General features: G+C 45.4%; 1 protein-coding gene across 3 annotated transcripts in view; it reads right to left on the minus strand.

The window, feature by feature from the left end:
• TRAPPC9 (trafficking protein particle complex 9) overlaps nucleotides 1-25,679 on the minus strand; it is a 515,410-nt gene that overhangs the window by 414,244 nt on the left and 75,487 nt on the right. The window lies entirely within an intron of this gene.

A 25,679-nucleotide genomic window follows, 5' to 3' on the forward strand; every position in this document is an offset into this window, starting at 1 on the left:
CACCCACAGCCCACGCCCCGTAAAAGGTCTAATCCTGACCCCACCCTCCAAACGCCATGAGCTATCGGCGAGCCACAGCAAAGCCTACCCCCAGCTCAGCTACACATCAGACTGGCAAGGATCCGACAGTGAAGCCGACACGAGAGGCAGCGCCTTTTTCTAAGGGTCAGTATTATTCACCTCACTCTCCACTGTTCTTTAATACACCAAGTACAAAAAGGGGAGTAGTATAATATTACTTGAAGGTAGACTGTGGTCAGAGATGCACACTGTAATCTCTAGAGCAAGTAAGAAAAAAATAGACATGTGGCTTTAAAGTCAATAGAGAAGACAAAATAGAACACAGAAAATATTTTATTCTCCTAAATAAAGGCAGAAAAGGAGAAAGAGAAGGGCTTGGAGTGACAGGTGGAGGACAGGGTCATTGACCAAGATGCAAACCCAGGATAAGAGAAAAGCCAGGGGTCATCTGATCTGAAGACAGTGGTTTAGACATGTCGAATGTGAAGCATGCAGGTACTACCCAGAAGGATGAAAGGACCCAAAAAGCTGTTGGACGATGATTAGGAAAGTAGACTCAGAACAAGATGGAATCCCAAGCACCACAAAAATGAGCAAAGAAAACATTTCCTAGGTGAAGTGTAAAGGTGACAGGAGAAAAACAGAGGGTCTAAGGACAACGCTCTGGGGAACACAGAGGTTAAGCACAGTGAGAAAAGAAGAACTAGTAAATGGGTTTGAAAAGAAACAATCCTAGAAGCTCAGGATGAGACTCAAGAAGCCAAAAGATGAGTTTTTCTGGAAAGAAGAGAAATGGAGGTGAAAGGGATAGAAAGGTCAATTAGGATGAGACTAAAAACCCATCGCCACATGTGGGAGTTACATGCTCATCTGCTACCTTCAAAAGAAGCTAGTGGGTGCAGGAACCCAACAGCAACAAATTAAGAATCAGGCGGGAAGTGAGTAGGCGATGGCTGGTCCCCTGGGCAGTGAGTTAAAGCACCTACAGGCAGCAGCATGAAAGCCAGGTACGTGTCCAAGACGGGCTTCCCCTGCATTGTCCCACTCAACGGTACCACTTACCCAGTAAGCGACACGCTACCCTTAGCCCTAGTGTAGGGATAAGAACACTTAGGAGCCAAGATCCCAGACCTCTCTTTTTTTTTAATGTTTTAATGAATTATTAAAGAATGATCATTTCTTTCTGTGATAGTGGTGTTGGTTTTTTGGGGCTTTGTTATTTATTTATTTACTTATTTAGCCGTGCTGGGTCTTAGATGCTGTGTGTGGGATCTAGTTCCCTGACCAGGGATCGAACCCAGGCCCCCTGCATTGGGAGCACAGAGTCTTAACTACTGGACCACCAGGGAAGTCCCCCAGACCTCTTTTCTGAGGTCACATTGCCAGTGAGCAGGCTGAGATTTCAAGTCCGGGGTCCTCACACCTAGTTCTCTTTCCACCATTCACAGTGACTTCCTTGGGCATCACTGTGCCCATTTTACAGATAGGGAATTTGAGGCTTGGAATGGTCACGTGAACTCTCCTGGGGTCATGCCAGTAATAAGTGGCTAAACTATATTTATACTCAGAGCTATGAGCTCAAACTTTTTGCTTTTTCCATTTCATTGCGCTACCCACCCAGATTTCCTCAATATGTGAAAATACAGAAGAAAACACAGGTATCTTGAAACGTCATATCCAGCAAGGTGAGCACCTGACAAGCAAGAAAAATCAACCTGGCTTTTCTTCACTCTGCAAGTACATCCAGGCAGCATAATGGTCCAACTACAAAGGTTGAAAGAGTCACGTGCCACCACCACAAAGATGAATGATCTTGCCAAACCAGCAGGTACAGAATAAGCCCTGTCACGTACCAAGAAAACATGCCTCTCCGTAACAGGAGACTGATTGAATCAGATAAACCTGCACTGAGCCACAGTAACTGCTTCCCATCAGTGTTGCTTCATACTTGTTTTGCACTTAATTTACATAGTGACAGGTCGGAGGCCCGGAGAAGCAATCATTCAAGTAGACAAGGAGACTAAATATTTTCCCTTGTTCTTTTCAAGTATATAAACATGCTCTACCGAAACGAAAGGCACTGATGTTAAGCCATCATCTTTTACTTAACCATCTATTTAAAACGCTACCTAGAAAAATTTTAAATATCTCTAGAGATCTCAATATAACTCCCAGAAGGGAAAATGATCTTAAGAATAGACACTTAATAAATAATTAGACAGAATCTGCACTTCCAATTATGAAGTAATGGTTGGATAAGCCATGGTGCAGAAACGTAATGCAAATGTATGCAATCATTGAAAGCGGCATTTATAGAGGAGTCTGCAGTAATATGGAAAATGTCTCACAATACACGGAAAATCAGAATGTATGCAATCATTGAAAGCGGCATTTATAGAGTCTGCAGTAATATGGAAAATGTCTCACAATACAGGGAAAATCAGAATTCAAGATAATATTTTTGAAATGAATGAAATTCCAAAAATCAATCCAATTTGTTTAAATAGAAAATGAAACAAAAGAAATACACTAAAACGTCAACAGTGTGTGTGTTTGCCCATGTAGGATTATACACAATTTTTTCCTTTCTGCTTATACATTTCAAGACTTCTAAAAGGAACATACATTATATGTATAATAATAATTATTCCAAAACTACTCAAAATTGAGTTTTCAGGAAGTTTTCTCAAGAAAAATCAGGGCTTATTTATCAACATTACATAGGAGTGAAGAAAGTAGCACCCTACAACATCAATGGAGTAAGGAACTTTTGAGGTTCCCCAATCTGACAGAGGTGTTTACTGTAGGGACATGTACAGCCCTTCCCAGCCCCACAGCTGCCCTTGGCAATGCCTAGAAACCAGAGCAGCAGCAGCGGCCAACATTTAACAAGGACTTACTACACGCCAGGCACTGTGCACAGCACCCTCCACGTCTTATCTCATTAAATCATCCGAAAACCTAAAGGAAGAGGTGCCCCTGCTCTCCCTGTTTTACAGGTTAGCAAACTGAAGCTTAGAAAGGTTTTATTCTAGCTCAGTGTGCCTTCCACTTCCCCACCAGGCTCTCATTTGTAATCAGTTGCCAGGCTCAGCCAGCTCCCTTTCTTCTAAAACTATTTCGTATTTCACTCAACATTCCTTTAACAAATATCGAGTATCTGCCCTATAAAAAGAGAAGCCCAGCCTTAAAGCACTCAGCAGGATCCCCACATCTTCAAGGACAACAAGATCTCCTAACTCCTCAGCCTCCTTCTACAACTGGTGGGGCCTCAACAAATACATAGTAAGAAATAATTTAGGAAAGGTAGTGTTAAGTTAATTCAGTTCCACATTTATTGACTATCTTCTTGGTAAAAGCATTGTCCAAAATGACAAAAGATGAAAGGTGTATAAGTAAGACATAGTCAGATCCCCAAGGAGCCTGCAATCTAGTGAGGGAGCCAGATGGTGAAATTGATCTCAGGACATAATGTAACCGTGCTTAATTGAGAACTAAGCAAGGTAATGAGGAGGTGAAGAGGAAAGAATTATTACCCTCGTAATAACATGGAAAACAGGAAAAGTACAAGGAGAGAGCAAGCTACCATAGAACAGCATGAAGAAACATATGATATTACAAGTCCCAATATATATGAAATACAGAGTATGTAGATAGAGAAAGTATGAAATTAGGCTAAAAAAATGGTTTGAATCAAATCTGAGCATCCTTGAGATGGAGTTGAGAATTTACTAGACGGAGGACAGTCAGTCACTGCAAGTTTTTTAAGGGGCAGAAGGATGGGATTTAGTTTGTGCTTCAGGGAGATAATTCTGGTTCCAGTGTGAAGAATGGATCAAAGGAACAAAGGAAGGAATAGGACGTGATGTTAGGAGTCTATTGCACCAATCCAAGAAATAGGTGTTGAAAATCTAGCTTTTACATATAGAATGGATAAATAAAAAGGTCCTACTGTAGAGCACAGAGAACTACATTCAATATCCTATGATAAACTACAACGGAAAAGAATATTAAAAAAAGAATGCATGTATATATGTATAACTGAATCCCTCTGCAGCACAGCAGAAATGAACACAACACTCTATATCAACTATACTTCAACTTTAAAATTATTGATTAAAAAACACAGTACAGGAATTTCCTGTCCTTACTTCAACCGCCCACATTGTCTTCAAGCTTGCGGGATCTGGGTTCCCAGGCCAGAGGTCGGGCCCAAGCTCCTGTGGTGGGAGCTCCAAGTCCAAACCGCTGGACTAACAGGGAAACTCAGACCCCAGGGAATATCAACTGGAGTGAAGCCTCCCAGAGGACCTCATCTCAGCACCAAGACCCAGCTCTATCCAAATGCCTGCAAACTCCAGTACTGGAGGCCTCAGGCAAAAAAAAACAGTACAACAGGAATACAGCACCACCCATCCGAAAAAAAAAAAAAAAAAAAAAAAAGAAACGACAAAAAAATATATTACAAAGGAGCAAGTAAAAACCTAAAAGACCAAATAAATGAAGACGAAATAGGCAATCTACCTGAAAAAGAATTCACAGTAATGATAGTGAAGATGATCCAAAATCTCGGAAAAAGAATGGAGAAAATACAAGAAACATTTAACAAGGATCTAGAAGAACTAAAGAGCAAACAAACAATGATGAACAACACAATTACTGAAATCAAAAATACTCTAGAAGGAATCAATAACAGAATAAATGAGGCAGAAGAACGGATAAGTGAGCTGGAAGATAAAATGGTGGAAATAACGGCCAGGGAGCAGAATAAAGAAAAATGGATGAAAAGAATTGAGGACAGTCTCAGAGACCTCGGGGACAACATTAAATGCACCAACATTCGAATTATAGGAGTCCCAGAAGAAGAAAAGAAAAAGAAAGGGTCTGAGAAAATATTTGAAGAGATTACATTCGAAAACTTCCCTAGCATGGGAAAAGAAATAGTCAGTCAAGTCCAGGAAGCACAGCAAGCACCACACAGGATAAACACAACGAGAAACACGCCGAAACACATATTAATCAAACTATCAAAAATTAAACAAAAACAGTAATTAAAAGCAGCAAGGGAAAAGCAACAAATAACATAAAACGGAATACACATAAGGTGAACAGCTGATTTTTCAGCAGAAACTCTGCAAGCCAGAAAGGAGTGGAAGGACATATTTAAAGTGATGAAAGGGGAAAATCTACAACCAAGGTTACTCTACCCAGCAAGGATCTCATTCAGATTCAATGGAGAAATGAAAACCTTTACAGACAAACAAAAGCTAAGAGAACTCAGCAACACCAAACCAGCTTTACAACAAATGCTAAAGCAACTTCTCTAGGCTGGAAACACAAGGGAACGAAAAGACCTACAATAACAAACCCAAAACAATTAAGAAAATGGTAATGGGAACATACATATCAATAACTACCTTAAAGGTAAATGGATTAAATGCTCCAACCAAAAGACATACACTGGGTGAATGGATACAAAAACAAGACCTATATATATGCTGTCTACAAGAGACCCACTTCAGACCTAGGGACACATACAGACTGAAAGTGAGGGAATGGAAAAAGATATTCCATGCAAATGGAAATCAAAAGAAACCTGGGGTAGCAATTCTCATCAGACAAAATATACTTTAAAATAAGGGCTATTACAAGAGACAAAGAAGGACACTACATAATGATCAAGGGATCGATCCAAGAAGAAGATATAACACTTGTAAATATTTATGCACCCAACACAGAAGCACCTCAATACATAAGGCAAATGCTAACAGCCATAAAAGGGGAAAGCAACAGTAACACAATCACAGTAGGAGACTTCAACACCCCACTTTCACCAACGGACAGATCATCCAAACTGAAAATATATAAGGAAACACAAGCTTTAAATGACACATTAAACAAGATGGACTTAACTGATATGTATAGGACATCCCACGCAAAAACAGCAGATTACACTTTCTCCTCAAGTGCTCATGGAACATTCTCCAGGATAGACCATATCCTGGGTCATAAATCAGGCCTTGGTAAATTTAAGAAAATTGAAATCGTATCAAGTATCTTTTCTGACCACAAGGCTATGAGATTAGATATCAATTACAGGAAAAAAAAACTGTAAAAAAAATACAAACACATGGAGGTTAAACAATACACTACTAAGTAACCAGGAGATCACTGAAGACATCAAAGAGGAAATCAAAAAATACCTACAAACAAATGACAATGAAAACATGACGACCCAAAACCTGTGGGATGCAGCAAAAACAGCTCTAAGAGGGAAATTTATAGCCATATAATCCTACTTCAAGAAACAAGAAACATCTCAAATACACAATGTAACCTTATACCTAAAGCAATTAGAGAAAGAAGAACAGAAAGAACCTAAAGTTAGCAGAAGGAAAGAAATCATAAAAATCAGACCAGAAATAAATGAAAAAGAAATGAAGGAAACAATAGCAAACATCAATAAAACTAAAAGCTCATTCTTAGAGTAGATAAACAAAATTGATAAACCATTAGCCAGACTCATCAAGGAAAAAAGGGAGAAGACTCAAATCAACAGAATTAGAAATGAAAAAGGAGAAGTAACAACTGACACTGCAGAAATACAAAGGATCATGAGAGATTACTACAAGCAACTCTATGCCAATAAAATGGACAACCTGGAAGAAATGGACACATTCTTAGAAAAGCACAACCTTCCAAGACTGAACCAGGACGAAACAGAAAATATAAACAGACCAATCACAAGCACTGAAATTGAAACTGTGATTAAAAATCTTCTAACAAACAAAAGCCCAGGACCAGACGGCTTCACAGGTGAATTCTATCAAACATTTAGAGAAGAGCTAACACCTATCCTTCTAAAACCATTCCAAAATATAGCAGAGAGAGGAACATGCCCAAACTCATTCTATGAAGCCACCACCACCCTGATACCAAAACCAGACAAAGATGTCACAAAAAAAGAAAACTACAGGCCAATATTACTGATGAACACAGATGCAAAACTCCTCCACAAAATACTAGCAAACAGAATCCAACAGCACATTAAAAGGATCATACACCATGATCAAGTGGGGTTTATCCCAGGAATGCAAGGATTCTTCAATATACACAAATCAATCAATGTGCACCATGTTAACAACTGAAGGATAAAAACCATATGATCATCTCAATAGATGCAGATAAAGCTTCTGACAAAATTCAACACCCATTTATGATAAAAACTCTCCAGAAAGTAGGCACAGAGAGAACTTACCTCAACTTAATAGAGGCCATATATGACAAACCCACAGCCAACACTGTTCTCAATGGTGAAAAACTGAAACCATTTTCTCTGAGATCAGGAACAAGACAAGGTTGCCCACTCTCACCACTGTTATTCAACATAGTTTTGGAAGTTTTAGCCACAGCAATCAGAGAAGAAAAAGAAAGAAAAGGAATCCAAATCGGAAAAGAAGAAGTAAAGCTGTCACTGTTTGCAGATGACATGATACTATACCTAGGGAATCCTAAAGATGTCACCAGAAAACTGCTACAGCTAATCAATGAATTTGGTAGAGTACCAGGATACAAAAATAATGCACAGAAATCGCTTGCATTCCTATACACTAATGATGAATAATCTGAAAGAGAAGTTAAGGAAACACTCCCATTTACCATTACAACAAAAAGAATAAAATACCTAGGAATAAACCTACCCGAGGAGACAAAAGACCTGTAGGCAGAAAACTAAGACACTGATGAAAGAAATTAAAGATGATACAAACAGATGGAGAGATATACCATGTTCTTGGATTGGAAGAATCAACATTGTGGAAATGACTATACATCCCAAAGCAATCGACAGATTCACTGCAATCCCTATCAAACTACCAGTAGCATTTTTCACAGAACTAGAACAGAAAATTGCACGATTTGTACAGAAACACAAAAGACCCCATATAGCCAGAGAATCTTGAGAAAGAAAACGGGAGCTGGAGGAATCAGGCTCCCAGACTTCAGACTATACTACAAAGCTACAGTAATCAAAACAGTATGGTACTGACACAAAAACAGAAATATAGATCAATGGAACAGGATAGAAAGCCCAGAGATAAGCCCACACACGTATGGTCACCTTATCTTTGATAAAGGAGGCAAAAATATACAATGGAGAAAAGATAGCCTCTTCAGTAAGTGGTGCTGGGAAAACCAGAAAGCTACATGTAAAAGAATGAAATTAGAACACTTCCTAACACCATACACAAAAATAAACTCAAAACGGATTAAAGACCTAAATGGAAGGCCAGACACTATCAAACTCTTAGAGGAAAACATAGGCAGAACACTCTATGACATAAATCACAGCAAGATCCTTTTTGACACACCTCCTAGAGAAATGGAAATAAAAACAAAAGTAAACAAATGGGACCTAATGAAACTTAAAAGCTTTTGCACAGCAAAGGAAACCATAAAGAAGATGAAAAGACAATCCTCAGAATGGGAGAAAATATTTGCAAAAGAAGCAACTGACAAAGGATTAATCTCCAAAATATACAAGCAGCTCATGCAGCTCAATATCAAAAAAACAAACAACCCAATCCAAAAATGGGCAGAAGACCTAAATAGACATTTCTCCAAAGAAGACATACAGATTTCCAACAAACACATGAAAGGATACTCAACATCACTAATCATTAGAGAAATGCAAATCAAAACTACAGTGAGGTGTCACCTCACACCAGTCAGAATGGCCATCATCAAAAAATCTACAAACAATAAACGCTGGAGAGGGTGTGGAGAAAAGGGAACCCTCTTGCACTGTTGGTGGGAATGTAAATTGATACAGCCACTATGGAGAACAGTATAGAGGTTCCTTAAAAAACTAAAGATAGAACTACCATATGGCCCAGCAATCCCACTACTGGGCATATACCCTGAGAAAACCAGAATTCAAAGAGAGTCATGTATCACAATGTTCACTGCAGCTCTATTTACCATTGCCAGGACATGGAAGCAACCTAAATGTCCATTGACAGATGAATGGATAAAGAAGATGTGGCACATATATACAATGGAATATTACTCAGCCATAAAAAGAAACGAAATTGAGTTATTTGTAGTGAGGTGGATGGACCTAGAGTCTGTCATACAGAGTGAGGTAAGTCAGAAAGAGAAAAACAAATACTGTATGCTAACACCTATATATGGAAACTTAAAAAAAAAAAAAAAAGTTTCTGATGAACCTAAGGGCAGGACAGGAATAAAGATGCAGACGTAGAGAATCGACTTGAAGACACGGGGAGGGGGAAGGGTAAGCTGGGACGAAGTGAGACAGTGTCATTGACATATATACACTACCAAATGTAAAACAGATAGCTAGTGGGAAGTAGCTGCATAGCACAGGGAGATCAGCTCGGTGCTTTGTGACCACCTAGAACGGTGGGATAAGGAGGGTGGGAGGGAGACGCAAGAGGGAGGGGAGATGGGGATATATGTATGCATATAGTTGATTCACTTTGTTATATGGCAGAAACTAACACAACACTGTAAAGCAATTATACTCCAATAAAGATGTTAAAGAAAAAAAAAAGCAGACTTGTGTAAATAAATACTATTTTAGAAAAGGACCCATTCAGAATGAGTCTGAATCAACTCAGTTTATCCCAGTATATCTTGCAAATCTTAGACCATTGAGGGAATTACTGAAATCAGCTTGGAAAAGTGAGCTGTTTTCAAGGAGATAAAGGTTGTAAAATTTCTATTAATTAAATTTTTATTTAAGATACTTCTGTAGCCTTTGGCAGGAATCGAATGATTTTCTCCTTAAAATCTAACCTACTCAGGGGTGGGATATGGAGGGTGAGAGGGAGACCCAAGAGGGAGGGGATACGGGGATATATGTATACGTATAGCTGATTCACTTTGTGATACAGCAGAAACTAACACACCATTGTAGAGCAATTATACTTTAATAAAGATGTCAAAAAAAAATCTAACCTACTCACTAGGCAGCATTTTTGCGTCTATGGCCATTATTCTGTCTGAGGCTTATTTTATTTTTATGTAAAAACTTTTCTGCAATTAAAACTATTTTTCTAAAAAAACACAAAAAACAAAAAACAGTACAGACCAAACAATAAGAGATGTAAAAGAAATGAACAAATGGACATTAGAAATTAAAAAGAAGGAAGGAAGGGAGGGAGGGAGGGAGGAAGGAAGAAAGGAGGGAGGGAGGGAGGGAAGGAAGGAAAGAGGGAGGGAGGGAGGGAAGGAAGGAGGGAGGGAAGTCTGAACCAGGACAGTGATGGCAGAAGGGGGAGGAGGAATCCCATGGGAGAACAGCTCAAGCATTAGAACGGATACGGAATACACCCAAGCAATTCACAGGATATAGGAGAAGGAGGACAATTGGAGGATGACTCCAAAAGCTTCAAGCCTCCAAGAGTAAGAAAACAGTAACACCCTCAAGGGAAAGAATTAATTCAACTGAGGGTCCTAGGCCATTCAAAGGACACATCCAGCCTTCACTTAGAAATTGAAGCTCAGAAGTCAGGACCGGATGTACAACTGTGTGAAATCAATAGCAAATTTTTATTTGAATACAAGTACATATTGAATACAACAAGAGCTTAACTCTTAAATCCCCACCACAAATCTTCACAGAATTTTTTAAATGTACACCCTCATTGATCCACTTTGTAATTTCTAGTTTTTAATAACCTTGTTTTTCATAACTCAAATAATTACCTTTGGGGTAACATTAATTTCATAATTTTTTAAGCCAAAGTTTCTCTTCCAGCCGCTCTGGTTTCTTCCCCAAGGAGAAGTATGTGCATGAAATAAATGCACTTCCATATCACAGCATTTAAACTAAAAAAAAAACCTTTCTGATCTTATGACATACCGATCACAAGTTACAATGCAACAGAAGACTTCCTTTTACAGACACTCCTAACGTTGGCAGCTGCAGCTGCAGTGCAGTGAGGCTCCTGGCCCCAGGCTCCTCTGGCTCCCCGCTGTCTGCTCTGCAGCACGGGAGAGCTGGTGTGGAACTGCAGGCCGAGAACGGGAACGCGACAACAAGGAGCACCGGCAGTGTTTGGAAAATGCATCACTTCTCGGACTTCCTGCCCTCCCTCGGCTCCAGGACACAGTGAAGCGAGAGTCTGAGGGTCCATCCCATCAGGATGAAACGCCCAGGAGAGCACCTTTCCCAGGCCAAGGCTCAATCTACTCTGACACTGACCATGGCAAATTTCTAACGCATTTTCTTTGGGCTGAGCAGCAAAGTAACGAGCTGGCGATAAAATGAAGGAGAAGCTGAATAAATTAAATCTAACATTTTCTATCTCATCCAATCTTTGTCTTTCAAATAAATGACAACGGTATCTAAGTTGGTAGATAACCCTGGTACAGAGACAAACCAGAAGTGTGATGTCTGATGTCCCAATGCAACCTTTGGTGGGTCTGGCTCCTTGTCACAGTGCAGGGCAACAAGATCAACCGTCAATGCGTGCACTCAGGCAACAGAAGGTGATCGAGGCCAGCGGCGGACAAGAGCATGGACTCCAGAGCCAGATGGCCAGGGTCCAAGTCCCAGCTCCTCCAAATACCACATAGCAGACCTTAGGCATTCTAGCTAATTTCCTTATGCATCAATCGTCTCACTGTAAAATAAGCCCAAGAACAGTAGCTACCCGTTTGGGGCAACTGTGAGGATTAGGGCAATTCACCCCTGTAAGGGCACAGAGTACAGAAAGTGCACGCCCACGACTATCACACACTCTCAGGACCCAGAAACCCTTGTTAAGGCAAAGCACCTTGCAGGTGCTGAAACTGAGGAAAGATACAAGAGGCAGACACTCTAAAAAAACAAATACTGGCTGGGCAAGTGAGAAAATGAATGAATCTAGCTTTGGAAGTCCGGGATTGCGACATATGAGCACCAGCTCAAATGCGAAGATGGGGACTGTTCCATCTGGAAAGCAGAACTGAGAACTCAGACTGGGGATCAGGCCATCAGAGATGTGGGAACACATAAGAGAGGAGGGCGCGTGGATTGGAGCCTCACACACCTGCATCTGAACCTCCCTCTGCCCCACCTCCCGCTGGACAGGTTTGTGCCCGTGACACCCGCCTTTCCCCCCACCACCACTCCGCACCTGGGCCTGCGTCCTCAGCAGCACAGGGGCTGCTTGGGTCCCAGGAGGGGCTGTGAGCACGAGGCACATGGTCATCAGCCAACACGCAGGGCACTGCTGGTGATGCTGTTAACTTGTCTCGCTAGGGTCTAAAACATCACAACAAAGGGGGCTTGAGGTAAGCAATAAGGAAGGAGTCAACACTAACTGCCTTCCTGTAATGCCAGGTGCTGTGCTGGGTATGGAGCGTGGCTCGTTCCATCATTGAATCACCCCCACTTTAGAGATGAACAAACTCAATCTCAGAGCAGGTGAGGAGCTGTTTCGGCTCGTGCCGCCCCCTCTGCTGCCACGCCGGACCCATCCCGTCTTCTCTCCACGAGTGGGAAAGCCCAGCCACAGCCGAGCATCCCTCCCCCGCGCAGCTTTCGGCATCTTAAGTTTCCCGACCAGGGACTGAACCCGGGCCACGGCAGTGAAAGCGCCAAGTCCTAACCACTGGACCGCCAGGGAATTCCCTCTGTGTAGTTGTTTTATTTCCTCTAAATCCATCTACAGCCACATCAAACACCACGCTTCTCCCCACACCCACAGAGCTGTCCCTCCTCTCACTGTTGGGGTTATTCATGCAGACAGCAGAGCCTTGACATCAGGAGAAACAGGCCCCTGGACCTCTGTACCTTCCCTAGTGCCACTAAAATTACCCCGCTACGTGCATAAAACATGACTGATACGTCAAGAGAGCCGTGGAATGGACACAGGGACAATTAGAGAGGAACACAGACTCGCCGATGTGCAGGGGCCACAGTCGGCCAGGGTCGGCCATCAGCCACGTGAGTCCAGGTGGGCACCAACCATCCAACAGCCCGGCCTCGGCACAGCTTCATATTGCCTACGTAACACAGACCCCTGGGGATGCTCACAAGTAGAAAAAGCCAAGGAGCCGGGAGCTGGGGCTCTGTCCCCTGGCGTCGGTATCCTGTGGGCTGCATCCAGGGTCTCCCCCTGAAAGCCGGGGGCTATCTGTAGAGGTCATCACCCAGAGAAGAGCTAAACCCTGCACATCCTACCAAGGGTCTCTGCATTCATTTTGCTAAGGAATATGCCATTTCTTCCACTAAAATAGTACTCTGCCACTGAGAGGCTGCTTGATAAACATTACTGTGAATTTATCTCAATCTCTTTTTAAAAATGAGATCCAGAAAAGCCTGAACTCTCAGATCAGTGGAGCAGGATACCAGCAGGATGCGATGGCTGCATGGGCCGAACAGCTTGATTCCGTCCACGTGCGACACATGTAAATGAAGCTAACAAATGCGGAGCACAGGTCACAAGAGACACTGGGGAAGTCTGCAAGTGACTCATTTCAAACGAGCCCATTCCATTTAAATCCCATTGCCGATTCTAAAAGAGAAGTAAGGGTGCAACAGCCTGTAAGCTATTTGACCTTTCTGTGGGTCATAAAAATCAGTTTACTCTCTCTCTCTCTCTCTCTCTTTTTCTCTCTTACACCTCTTCCTCTTCCTCTTCTTCTTTCTCTTTCTCTTTCTCTGCTACGTGAGGACACAACAAGAAAGCAACCATCTGCAAGCCAAGAAGAGAGCTCTCACCAGAGCCCAACCATGCTGGCACCTTGACCCCAGACTTCCAGCCTCTAGAACTTGCTTAGAACTTTATGGCATTTATGATATCGTCAATGGAAAATATGTCTAAAGTTATCACTGGACAAAGAAGACAAAAACAGCTCTGCCATTTAAAGTTTATAGAAAAATACGCGGGCCTCTCACTGCCGTGGCCTCTCCCGTTGAGGAGCGCAGGCTCCGGACGCGCAGGCCCAGAGGCCATGGCTCACGGGCCCAGCCGCTCCGCGGTACGTGGGATCTTCCCGGACCAGGGCACGAACCCACGTCCCCTGCATCGGCAGGCGGACTCTCAACCACTGCGCCACCAGGGGAGCCCTGAATGTGGATCTTGATGTTTGAATATGTTTTAACCTTGCACAATGTCTATACTAACAATGTATGGGTTGCTTGATAAATAAATATTTTTTTTAAAAAATCAGTTTAGTGGGTAGCGAGCAGCATCCCACAGGATGGGACGGGACGGGACAGGGTGGGGTGGGGTGGGGTGGGGTGGGATGGATCATACTCCACGTTACGGGCTAAACTGTGTCTCCCCATCCCCCACACTTATATTGTTGAAGTCCTAATACCCAGTACCTCAGAAGACGACTACATCTGGAGAGACGGCCTTTAAAGAAGTAGTTAAGGTCAAATGAGCTCATATGCGTGGACCCTAATCCAATATGACCGGTGTCCTTATAAGAAAAGGAGATTAGGACACAGCAACACACACACAGAGGGACGACCGCGTGAAGACACAGGGAGAAGGTGGTCATCTGCCAGCCAAGGAGAGGCCTCAGGAAGAACCAGCCCTGCCGACACCTTGATCTTAGACTTCCAGCCTCCAGGACTGGGAGACAATAAATGTCTGTTGTTGAGGCCCCCAGGCTGTGGTATTTTTGTTACGGTGGCCCAAGCTGACCGATAGGGGACACCACACACAGTGAGAATGGGTGTCGTTTCACGAAACGTGTGTTTTTTCACACGCAGTGTACTTCCTACTATGGGCCGTGATCGAGAAGTTTGAGGGCCACTGTTGTAAGGGCTCCAGGTCAGCTGTCCTCTCCGGTGCTCAGCAAGTTACTGGAGCACATCTTCAACTCCTCGCTTGACATGACAGAAAGTATTAATAGATTCAAAATTCTCAATCAATTCTGAGATGCAATACCTAATGCAGAGCGAATTTGATAAATGAATATACACGTATGAGTGGTCATTCGGTCTCAATGCTTCATTTTTTACCAAAGAGGAAAGTGAAGGCCAGGGATCACAGAAGTGATTGGCCCGAGGTCACACCTGGGAAACCCGACCACCACCACCACCACCCCCACTCCTCGTGCTGATTCCTATCTGGAAATCTACGCCAAACCCACGGTCCTGGTCCAGGTAGTGTGCACACCCTTTCCCAGTTGCTTCAAATTTCAGACTCAATACTTCCATGTGAAAACCGTACTGCTCCATTTTGGCTTGAATTTAATACTCAGAAATTCCTCTTCTCTTACTCTGACATATTCCAGATACAGAGAAACCTACGTTTTAATCATTCTAGTCATCCTTAGCAATAAATAAGTACCGCCAAGATAACCATTTTTTAGAGAAAATTGGTCAAAGATTAGAGTCAGACACGGCCAAAAGGTTCCCCCCATCTGTTCCCATCTAACTATGAAAATCCTGCAGAGAAACTCTCTTTTTATAACTTTAACTGGTTACTCTGCTGCTAAAACTTCTGATAACAGCCACCAAAAGCTCTTTAAGCTGGAAAGAACTGTATAGCATTACGGGGAGAAACACTGACTTTTCAAGTAGGGGAAGTAAGGGAAGATGCTAATTTTATCGAGCTTCTACTATATTGCAGGCAGGATGCCAAGTGACTGCTACACATTATTTCTGATAATCCTCCAGACACTATCAGACATTATCTTCTTAATCTTACAGTTGAAAGCAGACTTAGTAAAGTAAGTAAATTCTCAAAGGCTACATTTAATCAGTAGAAGACACAGGAGGCAAACCCAGGTCTGCCTCAATCCAAGGATCATAACCCATACATTTCTCTGCACTGTTCTCCTTGCTGAACACCGTTGTACTGTCTCCATTCTACACACAGAGCAGCCCAGGCCAGGGACACCGGCATCTTGTCCAAGGCCATTCAACTCCCCCATGAAGGATGGATACACATACCATCAAAATAGAAAACTGTACGGCTCTCCAGTTTAAGACCTGCATATGTTGAAACGCTTCAGAAGTGAGAAACAAATCAATATAAACAGTAAGAATTACAACGTGTTGAGCATATATTACGCTTCCGGCTCTTTACATACAGTGCCTCAACTCCCTACACCAGCACGGCAAGGTGGACATAATCCTGGCTCTTTACATACAGCGCCTCAACTCCCTACACCAGCACGGCAAGGTGGACATAATCCTGGCTCTTTACATACAGCGCCTCAACTCCCTACACCAGCACGGCAAGGTGGACATAATCCCGGCTCTTTACATACAGCGCCTCAACTCCCTACACCAGCACGGCAAGGTGGACATAATCCCGGCTCTTTACATACAGCGCCTCAACTCCCTACACCAGCACGGCAAGGTGGACATAATCCCGGCTCTTTACATACAGCGCCTCAACTCCCTACACCAGCACGGCAAGGTAGACATAATCCCGGCTCTTTACATACAGCGCCTCAACTCCCTACACCAGCACGGCAAGGTAGACATAATCCCGGCTCTTTACATACAGCGCCTCAACTCCCTACACCAGCACGACAAGGTAGACGTAATCCTCACTTTCCCGATGAGGAAATAATGCAGAGAAAACAAGCAATTCGATTTAACAAGCACGTATTGAGCCCCTATGAGCCAGACTTTATGCTAGGCTGGGGTTTGGGGGGTAAAAAAAAAGTCTCAATTCCAGCTGTCCAGCCTTCACACATAGATTGCTATGGATAAATATCTGCTTTGGGAAGATCACTTTATAGTCTGTGTGGAAGAGAGATGAGAAAGGACGACCTGGGAGACAAGGTGCGTCCTTAGAATGTGTCGCCATATCCTGCACCAGAAATGGCAGCCTGCCCGAGAGAGTGGCAGGCTGGCACTAGGTGCAGCAGATGGTGGACAAGTGAGCAGCAAAGCAGGCCCCACTCCACTGCTGAAAAGTGTACACCGTCTAGACCACGGTGTCCCACAAGACTAAATCCTTCGAGAAGGTGCAGAGTGCCCCTTTTGGTACCACCCCAGGATGCTCTACTTTGGTTCACCTACGACTTGGCAAATTCGTATTTTCCCATAACTAGTAAATGCAGTTAATATATTGGGGATTTTGACATACTGATAGTTTTTCTTCACCTCATTATTTTACATGTGTGGTTGCTCTACTGAGAATGCATTTTATTAGCAGGTACTTATTATGTTGCCCTACACAGCATTTATCTCGTCAACACACAACTTAAAGGAAGTCAAAAGCTTCCCTTCATTTCTGCTGGGTTTTTGTTCAACCTCTTCTATTTCTGAACAAACAAAAGGGACTGTATAAATTGCGACAGAAACAAATGACAGCTCTTTACTGAAGAGCTCCCACCAGGACTCTGCAAGGTAACAATTCATGTGCTCAGCCCGCCTCCTCCTCCACCCAGGTGAAAAATGGAACATATTAACTCAAAACTCCAGAAGAAACCACGTATACCCCGTGGGGATAAAATGCAATGGGGAAAGAGCATGTCTGGAATGGAAAGCAAGAAGCAGAATAATACATATGCCTTCACAATATAAAAACTATGGCCTTGGGCTTCCCTGGTGGCGCAGTGGTTGGAGAGTCCGCCTGCCGATGCAGGGGACACGGGTTCGTGCCCCAGTCCGGGAAGATCCCACATGCCACGGAGCGGCTGGGCCCGTGAGCCATGGCCGCTGAGCCTACGCGTCCGGAGCCTGTGCTCCGCAACGGGAGAGGCCACAACAGTGAGAGGCCCGCGTACCGCAAAAAAAAGAAAAAAACTATGGCCTTCATCTTTGGGCAGGGTTCATGCTGTAGCTCTTTATGCTTTGCTATGAAGCCAAAGGACAGAAGTTCAAATCTAGGCCTGTATGTTCTTCATGGCGGGAACAAGACACAACACACAGGGCTTTAAACCCAAACCCTGCATATTTTCAATATCTCCTCCATATTGTAGGAGACTTTCAATTTTTATAGCCATGTTATTTTACCCATAATGTCTGATACCAAAATCTAGTAAAATAATGCATTCTTATTTTCAATGCCATTTTACAATTTACTGAAATTCAAAAAAATGTGAAGAACAGATATTTTAAAACCCAGGATTATAAAAGATGGCCAGAAAAGTAATTTTAATTTACAACAGTCTAGAACTACGGTAAGTGAAAAAGTGCAGGGCGGTGGGGCACGCGGAGGAGGTGTGTCCATCTGTCCAGTCCGTTCTGCGCCCGACGCTGCGCTGCCCTGTGTCACCACCTCAACGCCCTCATAGGCGGCTGTCGGGCTGATACACAGGGCATCAGCACCCTCAGAGTCCACGTCAGCCTCAGCGTCCTTCTTCCCAATAAAAACGTGACACCACATCTCTAACTAAACGTGACACAACTTGTATCGCTTTACGTGAGCTTTCACACGAATAACTGTAGAATCCATAAGAAATCTCACTGGCCCTGCTACAACTCACGGATCTGCTACCCACGAGCAGGGGCACTAAAGAAGGCAGGAACTCCTCTGAGTGCAGCCAGGGCAGCAACAGTGACTCTATGCATTTTACTCCAAACCCAGTGAACGGTGGCTACGGAGGGGAGAGAAGGGAGGCTGCTTTCCAGAAAGAGGCAAAGACCCTGAAATGGGCCCAGTGAAAAACTCCCCACCAACAACTTGTTCTTATCAAAGCCCGTTTCTCAGCCCACGGAGCACACCTCCTGCACTGGCCTCCCCAGGTCCTTGTGAAATGCAAGTTCTTGGGTCCAGGGCGGGGCTCTGGAACTGGGCCTGTAAATTCTGAGTTAACTGTTGGCTGAGCGTTACTTTCTTTCAAAATGTATTTCCCCCAGGGCTAAGCCTTATTTGAACCAAAGAACCAAATCCACACCCAGCTGAGTGATGGGGGCGGGGGGTGGTTTCAGACTGCCCCTCTAAGCGCAGAGGTGGGGAGAAGGGGCCGGATGGGGATGTTTGGGAGGTAAAACCCGGAGGACTGCCTGAGGAGGACTTAGATATGGGGTCTGATGGGGGGAAAGGGGATCGAGACTGACTTCACCGTCTGTGGTCTGAGCAGCAGGACGGAGAGTGGTGCCACGTGCTGAGATGGGGCAGGGAGGGATGGGTAGGCAGTCAGGCGCTCCGGTCTGGAGCTCCGTATAAGAAATAAATACAAGAGCCATGTGGGCAGAGAGTTCTTGGAGACTTGGGCCTGTGAGTTCACCAGGAGGAAACATAGACGGAGAAGATAAGGATGGTGTTGACTGGACCCTCAAAGTGGATGACAAAGCCACCAGGACACAGACAGTGGCGACGCTGCAGGACAGGGTGAGCCAGGAGCGGGGAGAAGTGACCAGAGCACGTCAGTGGCCACAGCCAAAGGAGAAGCACACCTGCTGTGAGGAGCTGGGGGTTCCAAGGAGGACTGCCTGGAAGTAGCAATAGGGAAGGACTTCTCTGCCACCTCTAGGCCCCGAGGCCCTTGGGGTGCAGCAGGAAAAAACAGCAGCATCTTGAGGGGTGGCCGGGGAAGCAGTGCCTACGGGAGTGAGCTGGCCCCCTCTCCACTGTGGCTCCGTGGGAGCGCCACCGGCATTCTGAGCAGGACAGCGCTTTCTGTGCTTTATTTACCTGCGTTAGACCTGCATTTAGCGGCCTCGTTCCTTCCTGTGAAACACAAATGAGACCCCTTGGTCAAGGTTCTACCAGAAAAGAAACATTCCCACACATTTGCAAACTCTGTGGTAAAGAGTCACTACCTTAGTACAAGGTTAGTGGAACATTCAGGGAAAAAGGAGGCTGAGATGAAACAGGGGACTTTGCTATGACAGCCCATGAGTTCCTGAGGTCACAGCGGAAGGTCATGAGAGCAGGAAGGGATGGGAAACGAGCCCTGATTGGAAGTACAGACGCCAACAGAGAGGAGTCTGAAGGCGATGGGCGACCTGCAGGCCCGGACCTCGGATAAGGTCGAGATGCAGAGGCTGAGTGATGAAGGGTGCTCTGGGAGACGAAGTAGGTAGCAGCTGAAGCCCAGGGGCACTGGGCACACCTGGCGGAGGCGCAGACTCAAAGGGACAACCCAAAGGGACTCGAAGGGGCTGGGAGTGTAAAGGAAACAAAAGCAGGAAGTGATAACCCTGGCATTTGAACCCAGGGTCTCCCCCCGTCCAAAAATGATGCTCAGAGATAAAACGTAGATGGTAACGAACATAAATTTACCATTCTACTTAAGGAACCCCCAAAACCTAAAAATCCCTGCAGGTTGTTTTAGGGGAGGGTTAGGGATTGGGGTGGAAGGTAACAAGCTTTGGCTTCTTCCATTTTAGCTGGTTTCTGAGTCCAAAATACCCGACCCAGCTTCTCCAGCTCCTCCCGAAACCCCTCCAACCTCTGTCCCTCCTTCTTTCCTTCCCCTAGATGAAGAAGGAGGTGAGTGTGACAATCGTGCAGATAAGCCTCCCTTTACCCCGCCCACAGGACCGGCACCAAGGGCCTCCTCACCCCACCCAGTCTCTCTTGCTGGCTGCATCTCCCGCCATCCCTTAGCCCCACGCTTTGCGGGCATCCCGTTACACTAAACACTGCTCGGCCAAAAGACACGGGGAGCATTCGTAACTCCTCTCACCTCGCTCCCGCCGGCACAGCTGCCGCAATGCCCCGCCCCACAGCCTTGCCGCCGCTGTCCCTCCAGCTCAACCCAAAAGTCGCCTCTGGTACTGCATGGACCCAGCATCGTGTCCAAGTCACGGAGATGATCAATAAACACTTCCAGAAAGGAGATAAGGAGAGCTCCCCAATGCCGTCGTTTACCCCTCCCTTGTCCTTCATCGTCTGCACAGTATTCCTAGAACCCTTAAAATACACCTTCAGGAGCCTTAAGGGTCTACTGCAATTGCACTCACAACTCATCTACTTTACATGTAAAAACCAACATTTTTAAAGGAATTGGCAATCCTATTTTTTCTTATTCTCTTCACAGTACAATCCACTCTCGTTCAAAAAGCATCAAGTAATCTCAGATGAACAGTTTTCAAAGAGAGAAGGAAGAAGCGGGGGAGGAAACGGAGGAATTATTCCTGTCTAGCCCATCTAAATGTATAACTACGGGCTCATCAAAGAGAAATCAAAACAAAAAGTTGTTCCCGGTACTAAAACAAGAAGTAAAATGTCAACTATGATAGCAAGGAAAGCAAAAATAAAATAGGAATGCTTTTTCTCAATGGGGACTCATCTCCCGCTTCCTGAAAGGGGACGTGCACTTCAAACCACAAAGTCAAATCTTCACCAGTGTGTGCGTTTAGCTAAGCTGAATCCACACTTCCCAGAGGCCCCTTCCCTGCATACTCTGAGCCAGCGTGCATGGGGACCTGGAAGGCACAGGCACGCCCACTGACACTGCTGGGGTGGGGGAGTGGAGGCAGCATCCCTCCCCCAGCTCCTCTAGCGCCTCCCCCAGGCCCTCTGCTTCAGCTTCTCCAGCTCCTGGGCCAGGTGGCCGCTCCTCCAGGGGCTCCCATCATCGCAGCTGGGGGCTAGGAGGTGCTGAGAAACCAGCACGGTTCCTGTCCATCCCCGTGGGGTGGGGTCCAGCTCAGCCTCACAAGTTCCTGCTCGTCTGTGCTTCCTTCCCACCCACCTCCCCTTCCCAACCGCCTCTCCGACTGCTTGCCTGAGGGCATCAGGATCCGGCAGCACACACAGAAGCAACTGCTCCACGTACCGTGCAGCCAGCTCCCACACTGCACACAGTCAAAGCCCGGTCACAAAGCACGCGTGCATGTATGTACCTGTGTGCGTAATGACAGAGAACCTCTCCCTGATGCAGGCTGCTCAGTGCCCTACTTCAGACTAGGCCCTGTCCTCGCCCCGCCTAGTCCAGCTGTAGCAAGGATCCCACTTAATTAGGTGAGCGAGAGTCTCCCCACCCTTGATATCCGATCACCCTCACTATCTGATCAAGTTCCTCACACCACCACCACCCCCTTGACGTCTAAGTCCTTGGCTTGCCTTCAGCGAGAACCCTGTTAGGCCAACTGTGCCAGAATCCCCCAGCCTGACGTCTCCTCTGAGTCATTTTCTGTCCACTCCCCACTCCCTTTGCTGTTGGCTCTGAATCCCCACTTGTCCTTGTATTCGGAGGGAGCTCAGTCTCTCTCCCCTACTGCAACAGAGCTGACCCTACTGCAACTGTCTGGAACAGTCTTCCTTGCCATTTTAACAAGTGTCGGGACAATTTCTCTTTAATGGTATGTGTGTACTATGTATGCATGCGTGCATTTAGAACCCTAACTGAACTGCAGTTTTCACAGCTTTGTCATTGTTTTCAAAGCGGTACTTCTTCCTTTTCCATAAACAAGGTCCTCTGTGCACCAAAGGCTGCCTTGAAGCTGTTTCCAAGCTCAGTGTTTTTCCCTCTGATGAAATACACACATATCACCATCCCACTGCCAGGGGGCAGTAGCACTGTGCTGAAACGCATTTGCCATCAGCAACTCGAACGGCCACGTGGAAGCAGGCAGTCATTTGGCAGTTAAACGAAAACGTCTCTGTCAACAGCGGTCGGGGCAAGTGGCTCCCCTTCCCCCATATTAGGAGCTGAGAGGCTAGGGGTCCAGGCTCGTTCTGCCACTGGCTGTGGGGCTGGGACAGGCCGCTTCACCAGGCAGGACCTCCGTGTTCACCCCTGCAACGGTCCTCACGCGGCTGTGGCCTTCTGCAGCCGGGCAGCCCAGGAACGCAGGGGTGCCGGGGAGGAACGCCAGGACGCCATCCTCCGGGCGTCCATTCCCGCTTTACGGATGAGATGCGTTACCTGACAGGCACTGCCACGCCCGAAGCAGCAGAAGACCCAGGTCTGGACTGAGCCGCATCCCTCAGCCCAAGCACAGCGGCACCTTCTCTTTCATTCATGCAAGCCCTGCCCTAAACACTACTTCCCTTCACCTCCCCCTCACCTGTGTCCCACACACCTGCTGAGTACCTGCTCACTCTCCAGGGCCCATCTCAAGCACCTGCTCCTGACGAGCGCTCCTTCAGCCCTCCCTGGGAGACTCCATCTCTTCCCTGTTCTGGGTTTCCTTAACCCTAAATCCATGCGAGTAAATCATCTGGCCAGAGGCTCCGACAAGGAGTGAGGGGTGGGTGAGCAGGGGGGATCAATCACCTCATAATTCCTATCAGCCATTCCATATTACTTTTAAAGTATGAACAAACACCATGGTAAAATGTTATTTAAATGCACCTTCAAAACAAGTGTCCTAGCACTGCACTCCAACGTCCCCTCCAAAACCCCCCTCCCAGAGTACTTCCTGAGCGGTCACTGATCACTGCCACCATCACTCCCTCATTCCACAAATATTTCCGGCACACCTATGACTATTTTAGATGCTACAAAGGTACAGTGAGGGGCTTCCCTGGCGGCGCAGTGGTTGAGAGTCCACCTGCCGATGCAGGGGACACGGGTTCGTGCCCCGGTCCGGGAGGATCCCACATGCCACGGAGCGGCTGGGCCCGTGAGCCATGGCCGCTGAGCCTGTGCGTCCGGAGCCTGTGCTCCGCAACGGGAGAAGCCACAACAGTGAGAGGCCCGCATACTGCAAAAAAAAAAAAAAAAAAAAAAAAGGTACAGTGATCCAAGCAGAGCCACTGCTTTCTTAGAAAGCACGTTCTAGTTAGGGAGGCCCTAGGGCACTAGGGATTGGATTACGGTGTGCTTGCTGGGATGGAGAAGACCACACAAGGAAGAGTCCACTCCACTCCTAGACTCTTCTCCACACGACCCAGTGTGGTCACCAGCAGTTCCTGGGGCTTCACGCTTCTCCCGGCAGAAAAGAGGAAACCCCTCTCTTCCCAGGCAGCTCGGCCCCTCGTCCCATAACTTAGCCTTGCTGTCCCTGAGGGGCCCGACTCTCCTAGAGGGGGATTTATCAAGAGAGGAAGTGGAGGGTCAGCCATAAAAACTGCCCGCCCTGAAGAAAAGTCGGGACATGACCAGAAGATGCTGTGAGGGCGGGGATGGGGAAGCCACCTGCACAAACCCACCCCAGAGCTGAAGGCGGGACGGCTGGCAAGAGTGTAGCCAACATCCTGAGACAAGAAAACACCAAAAAGCAAAACTCCTGACGTATTCAAGAAACCGAAGGATGGCCAATGTGGGTCAAATGTAAAGCGCTTCATACTCTCTGTTAAATTCACACATGTTGGTCTGAGCTAATCCTCTGTAATGTTAAATGTATTTCGCAGAGTTCCAGCAACAGTTTCAAGTTTCGTATTACGCTAAAGAGATCTATCATAAAATGTTTAAAACAGATTTTCCTGCTACTTTCAGCTTTAGTTCAAAAACAAGTGAAGCACTTTCAGGAGGTGTCTTAACTCTTTCAAACCCGCTATACACCATCCAGGTATGTTACGGGCACAAGATACATTTCATAGTATGAGTATCTCTCATAGTAACTGACAGACTTTGGGCAAAGGACTTCATTAGCATCTCAAAGCGTGACAGACCTCAGCACAGTGGCCTGATGCTATCTTCCTCCCAAGAAATGAGACAAGCTACAGGGAAACAGTCAGAAGACTGTAAAAGAGTCTCACATAAAAGAGATACAATTAGTAAACAGGAACACAGAACAAATATCCAAACTTGCAACTTACCCAGATAATACAAATTAAAACAATAAGGCAACGTTTTCTACATACTGAATGAGCAGCACTGCTGCCAGAGGTATAATTAGAACAATCCTTTCAGAACGCAATTTCCAATATGTTTCAACAGCAATAAAAGTGTTCAGAATGGCTGACCCAGTAATCCCTCTCCTGACAAAATCTCTCTCCTGCTTGAAAAGCCAAAGCGCTGAAGAGGCTCACCATAGCCTTCCCAGTAACAGTGAAAATAAACCAAAAAAAGAAAGGGAGTATTCATTATTAATGCATTCAACAGGATGTGAGTACTGAAGTGTGCCACTAACCAGCCACAGTGGCTTTAACTAGCCACTAATAGGGTTTCTTTTCAAAGTGATGAATGTTTTAAATTGACTGTGGTTAACAGGTGCACAAAGCTGTGAATACACTAAAAAACTGAAGGGCACATTTTAAACAGTGTGGTCTGTGAACTAAATCTCAATAAAGTTACTTTTAAGAAAGGAAAAGCATTTATTATTAATGCATTCAGCCCTATGTGGATGCCAGCACAAGCCACTAGGTGACAGGGACAAGAAAAACAGCAAGTCAGACAGACACCTTCAGAGAGCCTGCTGCCTGAGTGCCGAGCCTGTCAATTAATTGAGCGATCGAAATATAGTGGGTGAAAGTGCTCGATGGGTAAGCACATACTCCAGTGGGAATGTTCCAAAGGAACACAAGGTAGTCTTGAGGGACCAAGAACGGCTTTGTAGAAAACAACAGAAGTGGCTATCTACGCTGAGATCTGAAGGATGAACAAAGGTTAGCCAAAAGAAGGAAGGAAAGTGGAAAGAAAGAAGGGATGAGGGAGAGGAAGAGAATGAGAAATGCAGGTGGACACACCACACTTTCGTTATCCATCCACCAGTGAATGGACATTGATGGATGCCGCTTTCACTTTTTGGCTATTATGCGTGATGCCACCAGGAACACTCGTGTGCAAGCTTTTATGTGGGTTTGTGTCTTCAAACCTCTGAGTATATACCTAGGAGTGGAATTGCAGGATCGTATTGCACTACTGTTGATCATCCACTTTCC

The sequence above is a fragment of the Phocoena sinus genome, chromosome 17, assembly GCF_008692025.1.
Source record: "Phocoena sinus isolate mPhoSin1 chromosome 17, mPhoSin1.pri, whole genome shotgun sequence".
Lineage (NCBI taxonomy): Eukaryota > Metazoa > Chordata > Mammalia > Artiodactyla > Phocoenidae > Phocoena > Phocoena sinus.